Consider the following 10,968-nt stretch of genomic DNA (forward strand, 5'->3'; position numbering starts at 1 on the left):
TCCCTAAATGTTGAAACTTCTGACAAGTAATACCCAATGCTCCCTGAAAAATAAGAAAAGAGGTTTAAGCGATAGGAAATTAAGTAAATACAACAAGTGAACTCACCCAGATAAAGGGAGTTATTCTTTACTGACTTTTTGACATAATCCCAGTTTCTAAAGGGGAAATCACTCCTAAAACCACAGTGAACTAATGCCAGTGACATGCCAGTGGTTATAACTGGGAAATTATGCAATTTTGTATCCAAATCTTACGCGTCTATAAATATTTTTTAACCATGTTTGTAAACATGGTGAGCTGAGACTTGGGAGGGGTTTGATTTCCTCTGGCAGTTCCCTTTGTCTGATGTCTCTGTGTGTTCAGCTTGCACAGCAGAACCCCCTCTCCATCCCCATATCTTTATTGGCTCTCTGATAAGGACAGAGTGGGATGAGGGTAACGAAAACACTTCCCCATTCAGAAGTCCCTAAGAAATGCAATTTGTAAAAACAAAAAAATCAATTATTTGCTGTTGGTATGGCTACATTTGTTTAGGAAAGCTTATTAAACTGTTGATTATTTTTAATAAAAAAAAATTCCAGCTGGAAACATTGGATTTAACTTTTAAAATCTAAAGTCTAAAAGACTTAAACCATCTCTAGCACAATAAGGTGGCTTTAAAACAGGAAAAGGAGTGGCTCCGTGAGTAAAGACACTGACTGGCACTGAGTTTGGAGAGAGAGAGAGAGACCCCCATTGACAATTGCAATAAATTGTATTTAACACATTTATATACTAGGTGCAATAAAGCCAGAGACAATCTATCCTGCCCATGTGTATATGTGCCATCGTTGATGCCATTGTCATATTGGTGCAGTTTCACCGGAAACCACTGTACATCTCATCACAGTACTATGCATAACATTATTGTACAAATGAAAGATCAGTAAAGGACTATACAAACTTTCTTGCATCAATATTGAAAGTATCCAATAAAGTGCATCAACTGCATCAATAATCAAGAGATAGCATCTCAAATAATTTAATAGACAATATGGGGGTCATTCTATATATGGTTAAACAAAGGAGAGGAAAGAACCCCAAGGAGAGCACTCGTCACCTCAGGATCACAGGGACACTAGTGGATTAATGTATGTAGCGGGTGAAAAATTATAATTTTTAAACACACTTTATTAACGAGTACATAACTCAAATGTTAAAATAGGAGCGCTCAAGAATCAATAATGTGATTCCAGTATGGCCAGTGAAACAGCGAATTAAAATGATATGGATGCAGCAGGATATGTGACCAGTGTCCTATTTTATTAGAAAAGAGGATTATATGAGTACAATGACTGTGATACTACAGTAATTCAAGGTATATCTTCCCCACCTGCAGAGCCATACTGTTTCACTGGCCATACTGGAATCACACTATTGATTCTTGAGCGCTCCTATTTTAACATTTGAGTTATGTACTCGTTAATAAAGTGTGTTTTAAAATTTTCATTTTTCACCCGCTACATACATTAATCCACTAGTGTCCCTGTGATCCTGAGGTGACGAGTGCTCTCCTTGGGGTTCTTTCCTCTCCTTTGTTTAACCCTGTCCATTACCCCTGATTGCAGCACCATCACCACACACTATAGCAGTAACGAGGGTTCCCTTCCCCATCCCCCCATCCCCTCCTCCACGTTCGGTCATTCTATATATGCAATATCTGATGTTTCAGCCATCTGTGGATGAAAATCCTCATTGACATCTGTGGGGATTTGTGACAAAAAAACAGCCCAAATAGTTTATTTGGCATATTTAGAGTAAGGCCCTATATCTTAGTGAATAGGCATATATGTTGCTGGAGATATACTCAGTGCAGGGAAGAAACACTATAGGACCACAGTCCTATACCAGCCCCCTTCCAAACGCCATGTGGCATATTAATTTGAGAAGGATGTAATAGAAATAATAATTACATTGCAAGAGTGTCATCAGAAAAATGTATTTAAGCAAAGAGAGCAAATAACACACTCTATAAACCTACTACAATGACTGATGTTATCACCCTGTGATGCTTGATATAAAATGTTCGACATTTGCATCCGATTGGAATGTCCTGGCAGCCTGGGAACCCACATGTTCTTCTCAAAAACTAGAAGTCATATTCTTAATGGAAAAAAAAGGGTTTTCCTTGCCGCAGGATTATTGAACAAGGATAGATACAGATGTTTTCTTTGGTCTTAAAGTCAAACTGGTTTCTTTCGTTCAACGAATGGTGTATTATTCCCAGATGATACTCTCAGGAATGTTGTCGTGCTGCAGGATTAAAAAAAAAAGGAGAAAAAGAAACATAGCGCAATATGTCTATTCCCCAACAGGAACTGTTTGCTCTCACAGGTGTCTATCATTGGAGCATGTAGAAATAAAATGATCTCTTTATAGCAAACTTGGCTGCTCTTTCTTGCTTATAGCCCTTGCACTCCTAATGGTATTTCTCACGAATTCCCCATAAACAAAGGAAAATACATATAATGTAAAACGTAACAAATTTAACATGCACACGTAACCAGGAATCACACTTACAGATTTCCCATTCTTTGGTGCTTTTTAAAAGAATTGCCATCAGCAGTGTGTATTATTTTAAGCCGTGGTGTTTCTAGCTTGGGTTGTCTACGTCTCTCTTCTTGCGGCCGCGTCTCACACCTCTCCTTCTCTGATGATATCACTGATTCACCACCTCTCGCATCAAACGTGCTACTACATTCTTAAACTCCACCCAACAGATTTCGTAATCTCTCCTGGTCACTTCCTGAGGGGTATTGGTCTCTCTTAATTTTCCAGGCTTTAAATAGACTGCTGTAATTCGTTAACCCCTTGTTTGTCTCAGATTAACTATCTATCAACTCAAGACCATAACTTTAGCATTACGGCATCATATAATCCATAATTATCACATTACACAATAACTTAAATGATATAAAACTTAAAAAGAATACAATAAATGAAAACAGATTAAGATATATCCCAATATCACAGATACAGATTTTGAATTTGGGTTTTACACAACATTGGCATAATTGTACCTCAATATTATTCATAACCATTATAATCTACAGATTTTGTAATTGGAAAGAGGTATATTTGTAACCTCAATCAATCTAACTGCTCAAAACTGCTTTATAAACGCTACTATTCTCTCAAAAAAGAACTCAGTTTGAACGCTATATTTAAACCATCCAGAGCTAATGCTTTTACGTTTTAAATAAATACAATACACAAGATTCCACATTAGAAAAGAATATAGATCACTCTTTTTTAGATTGGCACAAACAGAAAGAACATACACTACAAAGAAAAATGGGGAGAGATAGTAGAACAGAAATGTTCAACACGGCATCATCAGTAAGAAGAAAATGTAGAGGATTCAGAGGGAAAAGAGGAGGAAAGCGAAAGAAAAAACAAATTGGTAGGGGAAGCGAGAAACATCTTCAACATTAGCATCAATTTACAGAGATTGAAAAAAGTTGTTTTGAAAAAGGGGATGTCTTTTGCCCCTACCTGTGGCCATTATAGGTTCAATCCATATATAGATGTAAACATCAGTAAGTGGATTAAAAATTAAAAATCACAATCTAAATCGTAATGAAAAGGAAGCAGTGAAACAATTAGAAAACAATGAAGATAGAATAATCAAAGCGGCCGATAAAGGCGGGAGAATTGTTGTAATGGACATCTACTTTAAAGCTGTGTCACAGGGAATAATTCGTAATGAAAAGACATATACAAGTTTATACCACAACCCCACTGAAAAATTGTATTACAGAAGGGATTTAAATGTTTTATAGAAGGGATTTAAAAATGGAGGGATTAACTAGGGAGAATTGGAATTTATCGATATTGATCATCCTTGTATGTCCAGGATAAAATCCTTGACTGAATATTTCACAATATCTTGATATCTTTCTTCAGAAGTATGTAAAACAGCTACATCTTTTTTGAGACACACAACACATGTTTGAGACATCAAAACTTTAGATTAGAATGAACAGTATATATGGTTCACCGGTGATGTGACCTCATTATACACAGTGATTGATCACAAACTAGGAATGCAAGCAATTAAAAGACTTCTAGAGCAGGATAGCAATGTTAATTAACCTTTAAATGCATTTAGCTTGGAGAGAATTCAGTTTATATTACTGTAACTCATAGCTATTTTTGTTTTGATGGTCAATTTTTTCTTCAGACGGGTGGTATGGGAATGGGCACCAGGTTCGGACCAAGTTATAACAATATTTTATAGGCGTATGGGAGAAAGACTATATCTGGTCGGGCAACCTTTTTGGTGCAAACTTGGTGCTCTGGCAACGTTACATCGATGATGTACTGTTCGTCCGGGGGAAAGGGAGAAGTATAGAAGAATTGGAAAAATGTAAGATCAATCTAAATTCTAACTCCATGAATCTTCAATTTACATTTGAAAGTGACAGTAGTCACATAGATTTTTTGGATATGGTGCTGTTCATTGAAAATGGCAGTATCCAGACCATGATCGTAGATGGCTAAAAAATATACCTCAAGTTAAATTTTTAAGACTGAGAAGAAATTGTTCTCAAAGAATGTTTTTGATAAATATTTTTGATGGATTTAAAAGAAACATTTCTTCAAAGGGAATATATAAAAAAAAAGATATTGAGGTCATAATTGGGAACAATTGATTAATTTAAAAAAATTATGAAAATAAGGTGGTGATTGAACCTCAAGAATGGCTCAGTGAGTAAAGACACTGACTGGCACCGAGTTTGAAGTAGGGGAACCTGGTTCATTTCCCGGTGTTGGCTCCTTGTGACCTTGGGCAAGTCACTTTATCTCCATGTGCCTCAGGCCCAAAAACATAGATTGTAAGCTTCACGGGGCAGGGACCTGTGCCTGCAAAAATGTCTCTGTAAAGCGCTACGTAAAACTAGCAGCGCTATACAAGAACATGCTATTATTATTGGAGGATTCTAAAGAGGGATACAATCCTACAGAATGTTTTGCTGCCACAAATAGTGTTCCAAAGGGCACAAAACCTCAAGTTATCATTAGCTCTTAGTTGCCATAACAGTAACAAGACAAATAAGGAGATTACATGGCTCAGTAACCTAAAAGGGTATTTTAACTGTTCGAAATACATAGGGTGTAGCTACAGTCAGAAACGCAACACTTTAAAATCTAATGTTACAGATGAATAATATAAAATTGAGACAGTTATGAATTGTAAGAGCAGTATACTTAGAATGCCCTTGGTTTACAGTATGTGGAGAGGACAGCTGGACCACTGAAAAGAAGATTAGCAGAACATGTATATAATATAAATAGAAGACTACACACAGGGGCTTATACACTAAACTTTGATAAGTGGCTTATAGCACTATAAATGATAACAGACAAACCATTCACAGCTCACAACACAGCTGGTTGTATTAATAAACAAAAACATGTTCAAAAATGTATAATCCGGAATGAGATGTCATGATAGCAGCAGCGTTTGGGTACAGGTATAATATGGTGTTTGCAGCGTAATGAAGTTACAGTTGCTCCATGTGGAGTATAGTGGACCTTGATACAGGGAGGTAGAGCTGGCAAGCTCAATGCTGACTGTTGGCAGGGATAACCAAGAGAGAGAAGATATATAAATAATAGAATACCTCTATGGTCCTGCTCTATGTCACAGTCTGTTCCTGTCTTCTTCTAGTCCCAGCGTGGTGCACACGGTGCTTGATATCCAGCGCCGTCCTCCAGAGCCATCTGCAACGAGATCTGTAAACATCTGACCCTGCATTGCCGCTGCGGGCCCGTCCAATCAAGGGAGGAAGCCAAAAGCACCGAAGAGGATTGGTGGACAGCCAGGAAAGCTAAAAAGAACTCACAACTCACCGGGTGGGGGCGGATTAAAAATATTTAATGAAACTACATAAAAAACATAATGGGGACACAAAACAAAAAAGGGGGGGGTTCTCCTCCCACGCGTTTCACGCTCTCTGGTATTGCTTTCTCCTTGTGTCCCATTATTTTTTTTAATAGTTTCATAAAATATTTTAATCCACCCCCACCCGGTGAGTTGTGAGTGCTTTTTGGCTCTCCTGGCTGTCCGCCAATCCTCTTCGGTGCTTATAGCACTATAAATGCCCTTATAGTGCGATATTGCCTGTGTTGCTATTCACACAGCTCCGATAACTGTGCAATATCGCACGAAATCGGATTTTTATAGTACTATAAGACTCTGGCAAAAAATTGCCGTACGATAAGCCAAAAAAATGCTCGAAATCGATTTTTTGGCCAGAAACTCCTATTCACTAAGCAGTGACAAGCATATTATACTTTAAAAACTTGCAATATTTTGGAGCCAGCTAAAGGCTGGCACTAAAGATATTGCAAGATGCATAAAAGCAGTTTCTTTAAGTCTTACTGCAGAGAATTGATACCGGAGGCCGGTGGGGACCTCCCGGAGACCCGCGGGGACCCCTCAGTATGGGGTGACAAAATGTTTCAATCTCCCGTTCATGTGACCGGGAGATTTAAACGCACAAGGGATACCGGCACCCCTTAACGGTGCTATAACTCAGGAAGCAGGGGGTACCCGAGGCTGAAATTAATGTGGTTAAGCTCAGGAGACCCCCTGCTTCCATACACTATTAGAAAAATCACATTAAAGCAGCTTTGTTACCTTAGTGGCTAGTCGCTATGGTAATGATTTTTTTTTTCAAATGTACAAAAGCAAGGGGTCTCCTGACCTGAACCGCATTGATTTCAGACCCGGGGACACCCTACTTCCTGAGATACAGGCCCCGGTATCGGGTGCTGGTATCCCCTGCAGTATTTAAATCCCCGGTCATGATTTTAAAATGGCGGGGACACCGGCGCCACATAACAGGGCCTGTAACTAAGGAAGCAGGGGGTCTCCGGAGGCTGAAATCAGTATGGTTCAGGTCGGGAGACCCCCTGCTCGCCTGTAAGACCCGTGCATGGAGACGCAGAGTCTCCGTGCATCTCTTCCAGGCTGCAGTTTAAACAAACACTTTCCGTGCAATAAGACAAAACAAGTAGTGCAATCTTGCATTTTTTGACCACACTTTAAAAAAATTGTGTTTTTTCTTAGTGAATACCATTTTGACACACATGTTTTAGTGTGCGGTAAAACAATGCAAAGTCGCTCAGTAATGCACTGATTTTACTGAGGTTTTGTGAAAAAGCCCCACAGTGTCTCTAATCATTTTAAAATAACACATGGACAAGACCCAAAAGGATTTATATGTAAAGGAATAGACTGTCCCAAACTAATTGGAGAGGGGGGGAACAGGATTATCCAGATTTCCAAGAGAGAACGTTACTGGATTTACAACATAAAAACATTAGCTCCTGATTGTTTAAATATAGAGTTTGATCTTTTTTTTAAAAAGTGATTAGTAGCATTTACTGTATAAACCGGATTTGAGTATTTGGATTGGTTCCAATTACAAAATCTGTAGATTCTAATGGTTATGATAATATTGAGGAGCAATTATTCCAAGAAGTGACCAGAAGAGATTATGAAATGCATTGGGTGGGGTTTATTCATGTACTGTAGCAGCATGTTTGACATCTTCCTGCAAGGAGACACGCCCTTGAACTATAGTTTTTGCAAGGTATATGTGCTCCATTTTAATAGTATCTCCAGTTGTATGTATATCCCCTCAAACCTCCCTCCAAATACATTAGGGAGAGATGCCTGTTCTGAAAAGGAGCATACCTGAGGTTCCGTGGGAGATATGCTAAGGGCTTTTGCAAACTATTTTGAAATGAGTCACATTCACACTTCTTAAAAGTGTGGTCCATAAGAACTATATTGAGTTGACAAACCTAAGGCACCTAATGACTGGATTGGTGTCAGACCCAACAAGCTTAGAACCGACAATCTCTGATACTTTTGGCAGCAGCTCTAGGAGTGTGAACTTAACCGGCTAATAATTAGCACCACTGTAACAGCATACTTTTGAGCTCTACTTCTCGCTGAGTGCTCATACCTGTAGAAAGTATTTTACCCATGAACCATATCTACATATAAACAGTCTTCAGTCATGAGACACCTTCTGGCACAGGAAGACACCTTATAGTAATGCATTCCAGCACTGAAGCTGCCTTATGACAGAACGCTGCTTAGTAAATTTGGTCCATTGTCTTTATTCTTTATACTGCACCGACACACTTTATTCGAGCAAATACCCAGTATGTACCTGGCAGATACCTGGAATGCGCCGCTCCTCACCTCTGACAAGCCCCGTTGCGTTTGCCTTCCCAGCCTGGGTTCATGCCTGGCTGACGGGCGGTTGATCTGTTAAATGATAATGATTAGGATTTAATAGGCTGCAATGCTTCGCGTGTCTACCAGATGGCATAAATTCATGAATTGTAATGCAGTATATATATATATACTGTGCAGTATTGCAGCCAGCGGGAATAAAATGCTTCAATCCCTGCCTGAAAATACCTCAATGCACTCGGGCAGAAAACAGTCACAAACCTCAATACACCCGGGTATACCCGAATTCGTGGGACTAGCCGAGCTCGAATAAAGTGTGTCGCCAGTGTAAGATTAGAAGTACTAACTCAAGTCACCAGCTCACTTTGTTATATTACTTTCTCTCTGCATCTGCTTTATTTGCAGTGCTTCACCTTGTTTTTACTTGTGTGTGTCAGAAAACCTGTGTTTTATTTAATCTCACCTGGCCTCGGTGACTCCTAGCTCTTAATACTTTGTGCTTGTAGTCCTTTCAAGGTCCCAATGAACAAAATAGATATCCCTTGGAGATATGCTAGTAGACAGTTACCTTAGTGCTACACAGCAGCTGGTTTATGTTACACCACTAGAGGTGATGCCCGGAATAGCAGTGGTTTTGGTTTTAGTCTTGTTGGGTCTGACAGCAATCCAGTCATTAAGTCTTTGGCTTGTCAACTCAGTTGAGTTCTTATGGACAGCCTTTTAGGAAGTGTAGGATATGACTCATTAAAATATACTTTGCATAGACATTAATATATCTCCCAGGGTAACTAAGATGCGCTCCCTTTTCAGCACACACATCTCTCCCTAATTTATTTGGAGGGAGGTTTGATGGGATATATATACAACTGGAGAAACTACTAAAATGGAACTCCTCTTCCCACCCCCAAAAAATAAGTTGATATATTCTTTTAAGTCTGTTGCGAAGGCACCGGGAGATTGATTTGGTTTAAAACACAAAAATGGTAAATTGCCATTGGCAGGAATTAAGCATTCCCCATATGCTTACCACATGTATTTAAATATTACGTATATTTACTTTCAGAATTTAATGAAGTGTGACAAAGCAAATATTCTATTGTATATAAATATTCATTTTATTGAAGTGAAACTTCCTTAGTGGCACCTCATTCGTGATGGGGCAAAAAAGAATTGTGGAGACAGAAATGAAACGGATGTGACGTCAGTGCTGGCAGTTGAGGCCGGGCTGTGTTCTGGCTCAGCCCGACCCCAACACTGACATCACACCCGCTCCACAAATCAGATGCGGCGGCGGCGGCGATAGCCGCCGGCGCCGCTCCTAATCACCCCCCACACCCCACCCAGCCCCACACCCCCCACACACCATGACATATGCGGCGGCGATAGCCGCCGCTCCTAACGGCCGCTGACATGCTGCGCAGCCTCTCTCCTCCCTACCTCCGCTTTCCTGCGTCCCGCTGACTCAGCGCCGCCGGGGTCGAGGAGAGGAGCCCAGGGATCATGGAGGGTATCCGCCGCCGCAGCTCATAACGAGCTCTGCTCCCCCCACCCGCTGACATGCGGCGGCGGCAGCCCTCAAAATTTAATTGCCGCCACTCCTGCTGACCTCCCTCGGCCGAGGCATGGAACGGGGGGGGGGGGGGGGGTAGAGTGAGCTGCGTTCCCCACAGCACCAAGCCAGCTCCCGCTGACGATGACACGCTGCCCCCCTTCCCCGCCGACACTGCCTCTGCCCACGCAGCACTTCCGGAGGGGGGGGGCCTTTATTAGGTATCTGCCCGGTGCCCGGTGCGGCCGCGTCTCGCCGGGGGGTGGGGGGGGGGCGAGGAGAGACTCAGGCAGAGCCGCCGCGGGTCCGCAGCTCTGCCTGTCTGTGAGGGGAGTAGGAGTCTCAAGCAGAGCCGCCGCGGGTCCGCAGCTCTGCCTGTCTGTGAGGGGGGGGGGGAGGAGAGTCTCAGGCAGAGCCGCCGCGGGTCCGCAGCTCTGCCTGTCTGTGAGGGGGGGGGGGAAGGAGGAGAGTCTCAGGCAGAGCCGCCGCAGGTCCGCAGCTCTGCCTGTCTGTGAGGGGGGGGGGGGAGGGAGGAGAGTCTCAGGCAGAGCCGCCGCGAGTCCGCAGCTCTGCCTGTCTGTGAGGGGGGGGTGGGGAGGAGTCAGGAGAGAGGGGGCAGGACACAGAAAGAGAGACACACATACAGTGACAGACACACACACATACATATATACACACACAGACACACACACTGACTGACACACATACACACACACACACTGACTGACACACATACACACACACTGACTGACACACATGCACACACACTGACACATACACACACACTGACTGACACACATGCACACACACTGACACATACACACACACTGACTGACATACACACACACTGACTGACATACACACACTGACTGTGAATAGGTTAGGGGGATGTGTGAGGTGCAGGGGGGCTGCGCATACGTCACACGGTCACACGCACGCACACGGTCACACACACACACGCACATGGTCACGCACACACACACAGTCACACGCACACACACACAGTCACACGCACAGTCAGTCGCGCGCACAGTCAGTCACGTGCACACGCACTGTCACGCGCACAGTCACACACAGTCACACAGTAACACGCACAGTCACACGCACAGTCGCACAGTCACACGCACAGTCGCACAGTCACACGCACAGTCACACAGTCAC

The sequence above is a fragment of the Ascaphus truei genome, chromosome 4, assembly GCF_040206685.1.
Source record: "Ascaphus truei isolate aAscTru1 chromosome 4, aAscTru1.hap1, whole genome shotgun sequence".
NCBI classification, from domain to species: domain Eukaryota; kingdom Metazoa; phylum Chordata; class Amphibia; order Anura; family Ascaphidae; genus Ascaphus; species Ascaphus truei.